Here is a 13,695-nt window from a genome sequence, read left to right on the forward strand (position 1 = left end):
AAACACCGACACTGGTGGGCTTGTAAGGGAGGGTCCTGCATGTGGCCAGGACGTTGCTTTCGTTCACATGGCTTTCTCTGGACGGATTCATTAACTCTTTTCTGTGCCTTTCCTTTTGATGTTATATGTGACTTTGTGTAAAATGCTTTATCTGTGGCATTTATATATTAAGTATGCGATTATATATAGTTGACGGTATTGACTGGCTTGTGGAGGGATTTGAGCCTGTGTGCTGTGGCTCTGACTACTGAGTGAACAAAAAGTACAAAAGAAAATTTCCTGTTTGGAAACTCCGCAAAGCTCATGGCGTTTGTGATAAAAGCAACATCATGGAAGTCTGACTTTGTAAACACGCACAAACGTGTGTAGACCTGATTTTCTCTGACCCTGCACGGCTCACAACAGTTTGAATATGTGGCTGCTCCAAATCTCATGTTGAAATTTGACCCCCCATGTTGGAGGTGGGGCCTCGTGGGAGGCGTTTCGGTCGTGGGAGTGTATCTCTCCTGAATGGCTTCATGCTCTCTGTCCCCTCAGGAATGAGCCAGTCTTGCTCTTGGTCATGTGAGAGTGAGTTGTTTAAAAGAGTATGGCCCCCTCCCTTCTCCCTCTCTTTCTCTTTGAGCATCTCCGTCTGACATGAGCATAAGCTTCCCGAAAGCCTTGCACCGTGCTGCTTGTACAGGCTGCAGAACTGTGAGCCAAAAAATCCTCTTTTCTTTCTTTATGTTGGTTTTGTCATTTCATTTTTTTAAATTCCAGAGGATTTTGGGGAACAGGTGTTATTTGGTTACATGAGTCAGTTCTCTGAGTAGTGATGTGTGAGATTTTGGCGCACCCATCCCCCAAGTAGTACACACTGAACCCAATTTGTAGTGTTTTATCCCTCACCCCCTTCCCACGCTTTCCCCTTGAGACCCCAAAGTCCATTGTGTCATTCTAACGCCTTTGTATCCTCTTAACTTAGCTCCTACTTATGAGAACGTAAGATATTTGGTTTTCCATTCCTGAGTTACCTACAATAATGGTCTCCAGTCCCATCCAGGTTGCTGCAATTGTCATGCCATTAATTTTTTCCTTTTTATGGCTGAGTAGTATTCCATCTCACACACACACACACACACACACACACACACACACACACACACACACATATACCACAGTTTCTTTGTATACCATATATATATGTACACACATATACATATGCCACAGTTTCTTTGTCCATTCATTAATTGATGAGCACTAGAGCTGGATCCACATTTTTTGCAGTTGCAAATTGTGCTGCTATAAACATGTGTGCAAGTATCTTTTTCATATAATGACTTATTTTCCTCTGGGTAGATACTCTGGGTAGTGGGATTGCTGGATCAAATAGTAGTTATCCTTTTTGGCTGGGTGCCATGGCTCACATCTGTAATCCCAGCACCTTGGGAGGCTGAGGTGGGTGGATTACTGGAGGTCAGGAGTTGAAGACCAGCCTGGCCAACAAGGTGAAACCTGGTCTCTACCAAAAATACAAAAATTAGCCAGGCAAGGTGGTGCAAGCCTGTAGTCCCAGCTACGCAGAAGGCTGAGACAGGAGAATCACTTGAACCTGGGAGTCCTGGGAGGTGGAGGCTGCAGTGAGCTGAGATTGTGCCACTGCACTCCAGCCTGGGCAACAGAGCAAGACTCTGTTTCAAACAAAACAACAAACAGTTCTGCTTTTAGTTCTCTGAGGAATCTCCACACTGTCTTGCACAGTGGTTCTACTAGTTTACATTCCCACCAGCTGCGCAGAAGCGCAAAAACTCCTCTCTCCTTTGTAAATTACCCAGCCTCAGGTATTCCTTTATAGCAACACGAAATGGACTAGAAAATCGTCTTGTAGACAACTCAGAATACAGTCACGAGTGACAACAACAGGCACAGTCCTGAGAAGTGCACCGCTGGGCGATCTCCTCTTTCTGCAAACACATGTAGTGCGCTTACGTGAGCCTACACGATACAGCCTGCTACAAACAGCATGATTCTGCACATGCTGTGTGGTGTAGCCTCTATGGTACAGCCTATTGCTCCTAGGCTACAAACAGCATTTACCACACTGAAAACTGTAGGTACTTGTAACACAATGGTAAGTATTCGTGTATCTAAGCACAGAAAAGGTGCAGTACGAATATGGTGTAGGAGAGAAACAAATGATAGAGCTGTCGAGGGCTCTTTTATTTTTGAGATGGAGTTTTGCTTTTTTTTTTTTTTCTTTTTTATTGCATTTTAGGTTTTGGGGTACATGTGCAGAACGTGCAAAATAGTTGCATAGGTACACACATGGTAGTGTGTTTTGCTGCCTTCCTGCCCCTCACCCACATTTGGCATTTCTCCCCAGGCTATCCCTCCCCAGCTTCCCCCTCCTATGTCCCTCCCCATTCCCCCCAATAGACCCCGATGTGTAGTACTCCCTTCCCTGTGTCCATGTGTTCTCATTTTTCCTCACCCGCCTATGATTGAGAATATGTGGTATTTCATTTTCTGTTCTTGTGTCAGTTTGCTGAGAATGATGTTCTCCAGTTTCACCCATGTCCTTACAAGCGACACGAACTCATCGTTTTTGATGGCTGCATAGTATTCCATGGTGGATATAGAGCTGTCGATGACTCTTACCGTGAATGAAGCTTGCAGGGCTGGAAGTTGCTCTGGGTGGGTCAGTGAGAAGTGAGTGCCTGTGATGGCCTAGGACGTTGTAACACATGACTGTAGCCTTTAAAATCACTGGACACTTAGGCTACACTAAATTTTTTTAAAACAGCTTTTTTTCTTCAACAATAAATGTAACTCATTTTTCTCTAACTACTTCATGGATATTTTAATTTTTAGAAAACTTTTGGCTCTTTTGTAACAACATAGTTTAAAATGCAAACATCACATAGCTGTGCAATATACATTTTCCTGATATTTTTAACCTCTAAGCTTTTTACTATTTTTCAATTTTTTTACTTTTAAGCTTTTTGTTGTTGTTGAAAGCTAGGACAAATACACACATCAGCAAAGACAAATGTGCACACAGGTCAGCAGCATCAGTATCACCGTCTTCCACCTCCACATCTTGTCCCACAGGAAGGTCTTCAGGGGGAAGAACACGTGTGGAGCTGTCAGGCAATGTCTGCTTCCAGACACCTCCCGAAGGACCTGCAGGAGGCTCCTAAGGAGGTATCACTCTTTTCAGAAATATGTCCACGGCAAACCAACATAAGTTTGCTTGGTTTGTGTCTTTTCTTTACTTTTTCTTTTTCTTTTTTTTTTTTTTGAGATGGAGTCTTGCTCTGTCACCCAAGCTGGAGTGCAGTGGCGTGGTCTTAGCTCACTGCAACCTCCACCACCGGGTTCGACCAATTCTCCTGCCTCAGCCTCCTGAGTAGCTAGGATTATAGGCATGTGCCACCACGCCTGGCTAATTTTTGTATTTTTAGTAGAGATGGGGTTTTGCCATGTTGGCCAGGCTGGTCTTGAACTCCTGACTTCAGGCGATTTACCTGCCTCGGCCTCCCAAAGTGCTGGGATTACAGGTATGAGCTGCAGTGCCTGGCCTACTGCTTTTCTTATATTTGCATGTGCAATACATTGCACTATGACATTATAACGGGTATGAAGTCACCAGGCCGTAGGTTTCCAGCTCTATTGTAATCTTATGGTGCCACCGTTGTATGCGTGGTCCCTCATTGACCACAGAGTCTTTATGGGGAGCATGACCATTTTCTTTTTAAGTCACTATGCATTGGATAGTGGGTCTTTTTGACTCCCGTATAAATTCTTTGGAGGAAAGACTCCTAAATATGTATTATTGCATTGTTGTCCTGCAGTCCTCAGCAAAAGGCTCATGATGGTGGGAAAACGGCAACCCTTCTGCCACTCCATTTCCCCATTTGAAGGAGGAAGAGGTCAAATCAGTGCTCTCCCCGAACCCCCAGCCCAGGTCTAAAGCCAGAGAGAGTGTGATTTTGCCACGTACTTGTACTTGTTAGTTGCTTATCTGATTAATCAAGTTGAAGAAAAACGCTTGGTAATTACAGGCTCAATTAGCAACATTAATGCTACTTCTATGTCATTGCTGCCTAATGTTCTCTCTCTCTAATCTCCTTGCAATTCTTGACATTTAAAAAAATTTGGAAGATAAGGTATCATTGTTTCAGAATGATAATTCTCTACCTGACACTTCAACTCACAAAAATTGACTGAAAGGTCTTAGGAACTGTGCTAGTTCTTCGAATACCTCTGCAAACGTGCAGGTTCTCTGCTGTTTTAGTTCATTCATGTAATTATAGTTCAGTCAAGCACAGCGGCCGGGTGATACTGACGCGCCTCTACTGTTCTGACTTCTGCTGCAATGCTGCTCTGGACCCGAGTCAATCTGCCCACTTTTATCACAGGCTTGTTTCTTCCAAGCAATGACAGAGTAGTCAGTACAACCAATTGTACACAACGGATTACAGAACTGCATACGACGAAATACATAATGCTTTAATAAGTTACTACAACAGATGATTTGGTATAGAAATAACACGCAGTAGAATAGGAGTATTCAATAGCATGTGCAATCACACAGCACATTCTGAATGATCTCAGATGCTCAGATTAAAAGGAGACTCTGGCAAGTTAAAAAATCTAGTAGCATCAAAATTGGAGTCATCAGTGAGAGGCCACTCAAATGCCTGACTTGGGCAGGTGGTCGTTGAAACTCCCATCAAAATACAAACGCTGTTGGTTATCACTGCATCAAGAGTCTACTATTTGGACTCCTTAGGAGTTTTAAATAAAACTCAAATTCCCTGGAGAAGTCATACCTTCTGTGTCCACTGACTAATCCTAAATTGTCAGGGGTTAGGTTCTTGGGTAGTCGACAGCTGAGAGCGAGAACCTAAGAATGGCAAGCAAGGGCCCGCTCTTCCGGGCACCCCAGATCCCACACTCACGGAGACCTATGCCGTGCGGTAAGGAGGGAAGGAGGCAGGAGAGGCCGGCTGGGAGAGGGGGTGGTGGGAGTGCCTGCCCCTGACACCTGGCTGGAAGGGGCTTTACACTGACACCTGACATAAACAGTGGTTAATTCTGCAGTGCGGTTAGCATGAGAGGCCCGCTTTCATATTGCTTAGGTAGTACTGTCAGGCCGGCTTTTAAAGAAATAATATTAACCATCAACAATGGTCTGGCCTGAAGAGAGAACAGGCAGAAAACTCCCCAGTCCCTCTTTCTCCATTATTTTATACTACCTTAAGTACAGTGACACCTGCACCCCATCTGAAAAATGTTTCCTCCACCCTCTTCATCGCAGCTCCTGTGGGTTTCTGGTGGCATCTCTGCTTTGAGCCAATTCCAGTCAAATGTATAAATCCAGCAAGTTATAAAAGGTAGGGTTCCCAGATCTGCCCCAGACTTTGAGTCTGTTCTTCTGGGTTATTAGAGGAAGAGATGAGGCCCCTGGACTAAGCAGTGCCCTCCTCTTCCCTGAAACTACATGGCTTTCCATGGTGTTGGCTCCCATGAGCTTGCAGAAGTCTCTGGAAAGCTACTGTGTCTTGGGAGCTTATATGACCAGGACTGTGTCTTGTTTGGTACCTGCGAGGGGCATGATGCAGAGTCCACAGTCCCCCTGGCATTGAGAATTCATTGTCTGGATTTCTTATTTAATGATTTCTGAAAATTTTGCCATTGAAATGGTCTCCGCTCACCCCTGGGTTCTCCTAGGCCAGCCTGGAAATGCTGAACTCACAGTGAGTGGGTGAATGGGTCCCGGCAGGTGTAGCACGATGGGAATCTTGACGACTCTGCTTTCCAAAAAACACAGAAAATCCAAGCAATCCACTTGCCAGCTTAGAAACAAGAACAACAAACACTTGTTTCCATTTTTGGAGGCTGCCTATGTATCTGGCTCTGAATTTACAATAACTGTTAGATGCTTCCATTCTTTTTTACTGCCAAGATGCTCATAGGAAGTCAATGAGAAAAAAGTTAGACCTTTAGGCTGAAGGTTGACGCATTGCCTCAGAGGCTTCCGCATGAACCCCACGGATCTGTGAATGCAGGTCTGTACCCTCATTGACAGGACGACACAGTCCTCACGCTCCTGAGCTATCAGCCTGTTTACTTGTTTCTTACAGAAAAGAAGAATATTTTGATGACGTAGTGTGACCAGATGATTCTTCTACTCAGTGTCAAGTTTCAATAAAGCCCTTGGCATTTGCATGTTTATTATTTCCTGTGTTAGTCACTTAAGAGCACTCGAAAGGTTGAAGACACATAGTAACTTGAGTTTTCCTGAGTGAGAGCTGAGATGCTCTCTGCTGCGAAGGTGCGCAGAGCAGGTCTCTGAGTTCATGATGGAGCCTGGCCAAGCCCTCGACACCTGTACCCCAGTGCCTGTCTGCTCTTCTTCGATCAGTTGTGCATGCTTATGATCGGGGAATTCAAGAGTCTTAAAGGGAACCCCTGGACACTGGAAGTCAAGAATCGAATACAGATCCTTCTTAATAGAAAAAACTTGAGGGTTTTAGCTTCATCACTTAATACATTGAAGGGAAGAATCCTGACATTTCCGAGTTTTGCCAGTGTTACATCTGCAACCAACCACACGTTTTGAAAGCTCTGTGGCATTAAAAAGATCATGATCCCTTGACATGCTCCTTAATCTGCACGCTCCCCAGACCCATGGCCTATTTCCCATTCAGATAAGAAATTATTATGTTAATTGAGCTGCTTTATGCTGTGAATGGTACAGGGTTATGATTCAGTCACTTTTTCCTTTTAACTACTTGAGGCTTAAATCTTAACCATGGAAATGACTTTCTTGCCTCTTCCCAGCGGCAATCTGGGCAGCTTCACGTCTCCCACATGATGAGAATCAGGGACATTGGTCAACACCAAACTCTCATCTGGCAAGAACAGAGCTTGTCTGTCTGTTCAGTGGTGCCTGGGACCCAGGTGCCAAGACTCCCTACCCCTCCATGGGAGAGGTTCAGGCCAGTACAGCTTCCTGCCAAGGACATCTGAAACAGAGGCCGTCCCACTTTCCAACCTGCATTTTCGTAAGTTGATTAAGTTAATCGCATTGACGGCTTCTCCCTTCATTCTGTGGCATTGCTCGAAATCCTCAGGATAACTGGCTGTTGGTCTGCAGCTATGTCCAGTCTCGTGTCTTCATTCAAACAGGCACCTGCTGCTCAAAGTCTGGCCAGGTTTATTATTGGCTACATCATAGTTTGGGGCAATAGTAAGAAATCATAAGTTCTTGCTAGAAAAGCTAAAAAATGTACTAGAAATAATTGTTATTATTGAAAATCAAATGATTACTTTCTATGTAAAGCATGGGTGCATTTTTCAATACATACTCCATTGCCTCTTCTCTCTTTAAAGTTTTTCCCTAAGATAATAGTGAGTAATACATTATGAGCACCAGTGCAGAAGTTTCTTTTATGATGTCAGGTCTTTTGCGAAGTTGAGTCTTTCTAAAAAGGATTTAAATTACCACTTTGTAGCGGGAGAGAATTCATGTGACTTCAAAACCCCTGGACATGTACCGGCTCTGCCCAGCTGCCCCTGTGCAGGGGCACCTGTGTCCAGCCTGCTATTGTTTTCTCTGCTTTCTCAACCACTTACTTTTTTACATTTTAATTCTTTAATTCTTGTGGGTACACAGTAGGTCTATGCATTTATGGGGTACTTGAGATTTTTTGATATGAGCATGCAACTTGAAATAATCACGTCACAGAGAGTGGGGTATCCATTCTCTCAAGCAGTTACCCTTTGTGTTACAAACAATTCAGTTACACTCTTTTGGTTATTTTTAAATGTACAATTGAATTATTATTGATTGGAGCTGACCATTCATTAATTCTGTTACCAAGACGAGTAACTTGGCTATTAGATAAGAAATGGAGGCGATAGAATTCCACACTTCAGCTTTGCTTAGCGTTCAGCTAACCTTACCCAGAGAACCCTTATTCATGCTTCCAGGTGACTTGAGAGCTACCTGGACTGACAGAGCCTGTCCTGGAGCAGCCGGAGAGCAGCAGTGAGTCCTGTCTTCCTAGGGGTCTTCTTTATTTTTGCTCCACCTCCCTGCAAACCCCAAGGTCAATGAAAGAGAGTCGAATATAGATTAAAATGTTCTGCAAGCGTAGGCACACAAATGCTTTCCTTCTCCAAATGCTTAGTCACCAAAGAAAGACAATGAGAATGTTTTTTATTTTTTTATATTTTTAGTATTTAAATTCTGGGTTACATATGCAGGACGGGCAGGTTTGTTACATAGGTAAGAATGTGCCATGGTGGTTTGCTGCACCTGTGAAACCATCACCTAGGAATTAAGCCCAGCATGCATCAGCTCTTTTTCCTAATGCTCTCCCTCTCACTCTCCCTGGACAAGCTCCAATGTGTGTTGTTCCCCTCCCTGGGTCCATGTGTTCTAATTGTTCAGCTCCCACTTGTAAGTGAGAACATGTAGTATTTGGGTTTCTGTTCCTTCATTAGTTTGCTGAAGATAATGGCTTCCAGCTTCATCCATGTCCCTGCAAAGGACATGATCTTGTTCCTTTTTATGGCTGCATAGTATTCCATGGTATACATGTACCACATTTTCTTTATCCCGTCTATCACTGATGGCCATTTGGGTTGATTCTATGTCTTTGCCATTGTGAACAGTGCTGCAATGAACATATGCGTGCATGTACCTTTATAATAGAATCATTTATATTCCTTGGGTACATACCCAGTAATGAGGTTACTGGGTCAAATGATATTTCCAGTTCAAATCTTTGGGGAATCATCACACTGTCTTCCACAATGGTTGAACTAATTTACATTCCCAAGTTCTTCAATTTTTAAATGTCCTTTCATCAACTGAGTCTTGCATGGGAAGGTGCCGTGGGACTCACACACTTTCCTGCTGGTTAGTGACGTTTGCCCCTGTGTATCCTCTGGTGAAAGGTCTGTTTGTGTCCTTGCCTACTTTCTAGTTGAATTGTTTTTCTTATCTAGTCTTATATCCTGAAGGTTCCTCGTTTTGTTTTCTGGTTCTCCATTTTACATTAAGTTGATCACCCGTTTTGTGTTGATTTTGTGTGTTGCGAGGTTAGGCCGAGTCTTTTGCAGCCTGTGGAGTTCAACTGCTCCAGCATTGTATGTTGAAAAGCGCAATGGTCTTTTGGATGTTTCTACTTGGATGCCCTGCAGTCCTCAGTTATATACTCAAACCTTAATTTAGTGCTAGAAGGTATTGATTTTTTACTTGTGATTAAAGTCCATAGTTACTTGGCTTTAACTAAGGGATATTATCCCGGGTAATCTGGGTGGACCTGGTTTAAGCTGCTGAAGGCTTTGAAAGCAGAGATGAGGGCTCCCTGGAGAGGAAGAAACCCCACTTCCGGGCCAGCACCAGCTCATGCCTACCTACGGATTTTAGACTCGACCAGCTGGCTCCCTAATCCTATAAGCCAGCTCCTAGCAACAAATGCTTACTAAGTATCTCCTACTCCTTCTGCTCTTTGACTGGACCCTGCCTGATACAAAAAGAATATTCTCCCTCCTTTGATTGCTTTGCTACCTTCATAAAAAATCAAGCATATTTTGTGGGTCTTTCTCTAAGTTTTGTTTCCTGTTCCATGGATCTATTGGTCAGCCATCTGTCAACATCACAGTGTCTGGATTACTGTAGCTATGTAGTCCGTCTGAGTATCGATAAAGTGATTCCTCCCTGTTCTTCTTTTTCAACACTGGTGTAGTTATCCTGGGTGTCTCTGGATGGGGGTGGGGCTTCAGGCCCACGGAGAAGGAGAGTGCTTTCCATGGTCACTGTTTTCAGTGGCAATCGATCCCATTTGCAGGTGGCACTGGGCTCCGTTGGTGTTGTCTAGAGGAGCCCCTGATTGATCAGGGGAGGAATGTGCCTACCAGGGCTACCTTCCCTTGGGGGCTAGTGGTTTGTAGGTGGGTGACATAGAATCTGGCTCCCATTTCTCTGTTGAGTGGGGTCACAAGACGCCTTGCCGCCATGCTGTTCTTCCACTCCCAGAAGAGCAAACCACATCACTTTCTCTTACCGTGCATCACAGCTGTCTCGGTGGCCTATGGCTTTGTTTCCAGGGTTTATAGTCGTGCTAAGTGAAAAGATCAGGGAAACAGGTGTGTACCACCTTTTCCAGGCTAGAAGTTGAAGTGTGCATTTTTAATCTAATTTTTTTTCTCTTTTCATTTGTCTCTTTTCCCAAACTCCTTCACCCACATCAGAACCTGCTCGAGATTGCCCATGTTATGACTGAGAGTTCATTCTGTGTTTTGGTCTACACATATATAATACTGTGTAAAAGGTACAAACATACAAACACACATGCACACACCTGCGTACACAAGCAGGTGCATTTGTACACATACAAAGAGGATTTCGTCCGTTTTTGTTTTATGAGACTAGATTGATTAATCACGTGTTTCAACAACTTTCTTGCTTCATTTAACAATATTTTATGAAACTCTCTCTAGGAAATATGGTGTCGCTGTAATTAGTGTTGTGGGGGTTGCACAGTTTTCCATGGAGAGGTGTAGCCTACTTTATTCAGCCAGGCTCCTACTGATGGATGGTCCCTTTATTAGCAGCTCTTATCCATATAAACAATGCATCTACATCTTGTACATTTGACATTCTTAGTGATACAATTTCTCTGGGATGGATTCCAAAAGTGGGATTATGGGGTTGAAGAATTTATATATTTTGAATTAAACATCTGTTTCCACCTTGCTTCTGAAAAAAGCCACAAAACTTCACATTCCTTCTCAATGTATGAGAGTAAACCTTTTCCAAGAAAGAGGTTTCCTGAAGTCAGAACCTCCCCATTACCCAGCCTGCCTTTTCTGGCCTCAGCAAAATGCGTTTGTTGCTGCACTGATAACCCCCCATGACCATTCAGGTATAGGGTGGCCAATGGCAGCACAGAATTCCTCCAATGGTGGAAGCATGCTTATTTCCTCTTGCTTTTGCTCATGCTGTTAATCCTCCTTTCCCTGTGAGCCCTGGGAATCGAACAGCTGTGGGTTACTGATCAGCTTTGCTCCTTGCTGGCAGAAACACAGAGTGAGCTTATGATCTCGTCTTTCATCCTCCACCACAAAGCACTAATTCCAACTCATTTATAAAAGTTCAGTGCTGGCTTGGAAAACGTGTCTCCTGCAGATCACAGAATTCTCCTGCAGATCACAGAATTCGCCTGTAGACCTTTGGTCTCACTTTGCTGCCTCACAGTCTGGATGTAAAAATGTTTGTGTCCCTTCCACTGCCCTGTGTTGTCACCTTGGGTTACATTTCTCGCAGTTATTTTATGTTGTCATTTCTAAAATGATGTTCAAGCTTTGAAAGCAAAGAAAAAAGAAAGAAAAAGAAAAGAACAGAAGATCTACTTGAGTTCTCTACAAACAGGCACAATATTAGGAATCACATTTAAAGTTCTCTGGGTGGTTTGCTGTATGAATCTCTCTTTGAAATAACAGATGAAGCCTGTAGGTTCAATTTATTCTGTCTTAGAAAAACAAAGCATGATATTGAAAAGAAGAAAAACAAGATGCCTTCAAAAGGAGCAGTGGCTGCAAAGAGTCAACAATGTGGGAAAAATCACCCAAATCGCAGCTAGTTTATATTCCTGAATGGATAAAGAAAGGCTTAGTAGAAAATGCTGTGTTTTCAGTGTGGGCCTGTTTAGAGGAGGGGTGGGCCCATTGTGGAGCACTTACACAGAAGACAGCTTGGACAAAGCCTCCAACAAGTGGAAGAGCAGATCCAAGGGACCGTAAGTGGTTTGGCCACTTGGGACCCAGGGAAGAGGAGAGATGCAAAGACTGGCAAGCAATAAGCCGTGGAGCAGTAGTTCGTCACTCATCTATCCATTCCTTCATTTATTCAGCAGTTACCAGCCGGTAGGCTACTGTGTGCAAAAAGCTCTGCCCAGTGCTGGGAATACAGTGGTGAGAACAAAAGCATGTGCAGGCTCTGACCTCACGGTCTACATGGGGTGTGTGCGAAAGACACTGGTCAGAGAATTATTTTTACTGGTGGTGACTGTGAATGGGACTGTGTTCTCGATTGCTTGGATATTGTTGGTGTATAGGAATGCTGCTGATTTCTGTACATTGATTTTGTATCCTGAAACTTTGCTGAAGTGGTTTAACAGATCAAGGAGCTTTTGGGCAGATACTATTAGGATTTTTAGCGATAGAATCGTATTTTCTGCATAGAGGGATAGTTTGACTTCCTCTCGTTCTATGTGGATGCCTTTTCTCTCTTTCTCTTGCCTGACTGCTCTGGCCAGGACTTCCAGTACTATGGTGAAGAGGAGTGGTGAGAGAGGGCATCCTGGTCTTGAGCCAGTTTTCAAGGGGAATGCTTCCAGCTTTTGCCATCCAGTATAATGTGGGCTGTGAGTCTGTCATAGACAGTTCTTACTGTTTTGAGGACTGTCCCTTCAATGCCTAGTTTGTTAACAGTTTTTAACGTGAAGGGATGTTGAATTAATCCAAAGCCTTTTCTGCATCCATTGAGATAATCATGTAGGTTTTGCTCTTAGTTCTGTTTATGTGATGAATGACATTTTTTGATTTGCATATGTTAAGCCAACCTTACATCCCAAGGATAAAGCCTACTTGGTCATGATGGATTAGCTTTTTGATGTGCTGCTGGATTTGGTTTGCAAGTTTTAGGATTTTTGCATTGTTGTTCATCAAGGATACTGGCCTGAATTTTTTTTCTTTCCTTTTTTTGGTTGTGTCTCTGCCAGATTTTGGTGTTAGGATGATGCCAGCCCCCTAGAGTGAGTTAGGGAGGGTCCCTCCTCAACTTCTGGAATAGTTTCCGTAAGAAATGGTACCCGTTGTTCTGTACATTCCTGGTAGGAGGTGGCTGTGAATCCACCTGGCCTTGGGCTTTCTCTGCTTGGTAGGATTTTTATCACTAATTCAGTTTTGGAACTCATTATTCCAGGAGGCAATTTATTCCTGGTTTAATCTTGGGAGGCTGTGTGTTTCCAGGAATTTATTCATTTCTTCTAGGTTCTAACTTTTGTGCATGGAGGTGTTAATAGCAGTCTCTGAGGGTTATTTGTATTTCTGTGGGGTTCATGGTAACGTCACTTTGCCATTGTTGCTTGTGATTATTTAGATCTCTCTCTTCTTTTATTAGTCTAGCTAGTGTTCTTATTTATTCTTTCAAATGACAAACTTCTAGATTCATTGATTTCCTTTGTATGATTTTTCCAATCTCAATCTGCTAGTTTTTTTCTCTTGAAGGCCCTTGTGTTCAGCTTGAAAATTCAAAGATTTGTGTTTATGGAATAGTTTATGTTCATGGATTCTTTCATTTCCTCCAGTGCGATTTCCCCTTCTCTGCTATTTTAATGGTCTAAGCAGACTTTGTAAAGGAGAAGCTTCCCCAGGCTCTTCCTAGGACTTTGAAGCATAGAAAATGTCATACCAGTTAAGCAGGCCTTGTCACTTTCATAGACTGTGATGCAATTATTTGCATATTTCCAATTGCTTTTAATAGGCACATCTTCAAGACGATGGCAACTATGACTTATACACCAAATTCAGCATAACAATGGTGCCTTCCCCTGGGGACCATGTTTAGATTAAATTATTTAATCACTCTAGCCAAGTGCTTGGGATCTAGAAATGAGGGAGGACATGGGT

This window comes from Callithrix jacchus, chromosome 13, assembly GCF_049354715.1.
Source record: "Callithrix jacchus isolate 240 chromosome 13, calJac240_pri, whole genome shotgun sequence".
NCBI lineage: Eukaryota > Metazoa > Chordata > Mammalia > Primates > Cebidae > Callithrix > Callithrix jacchus.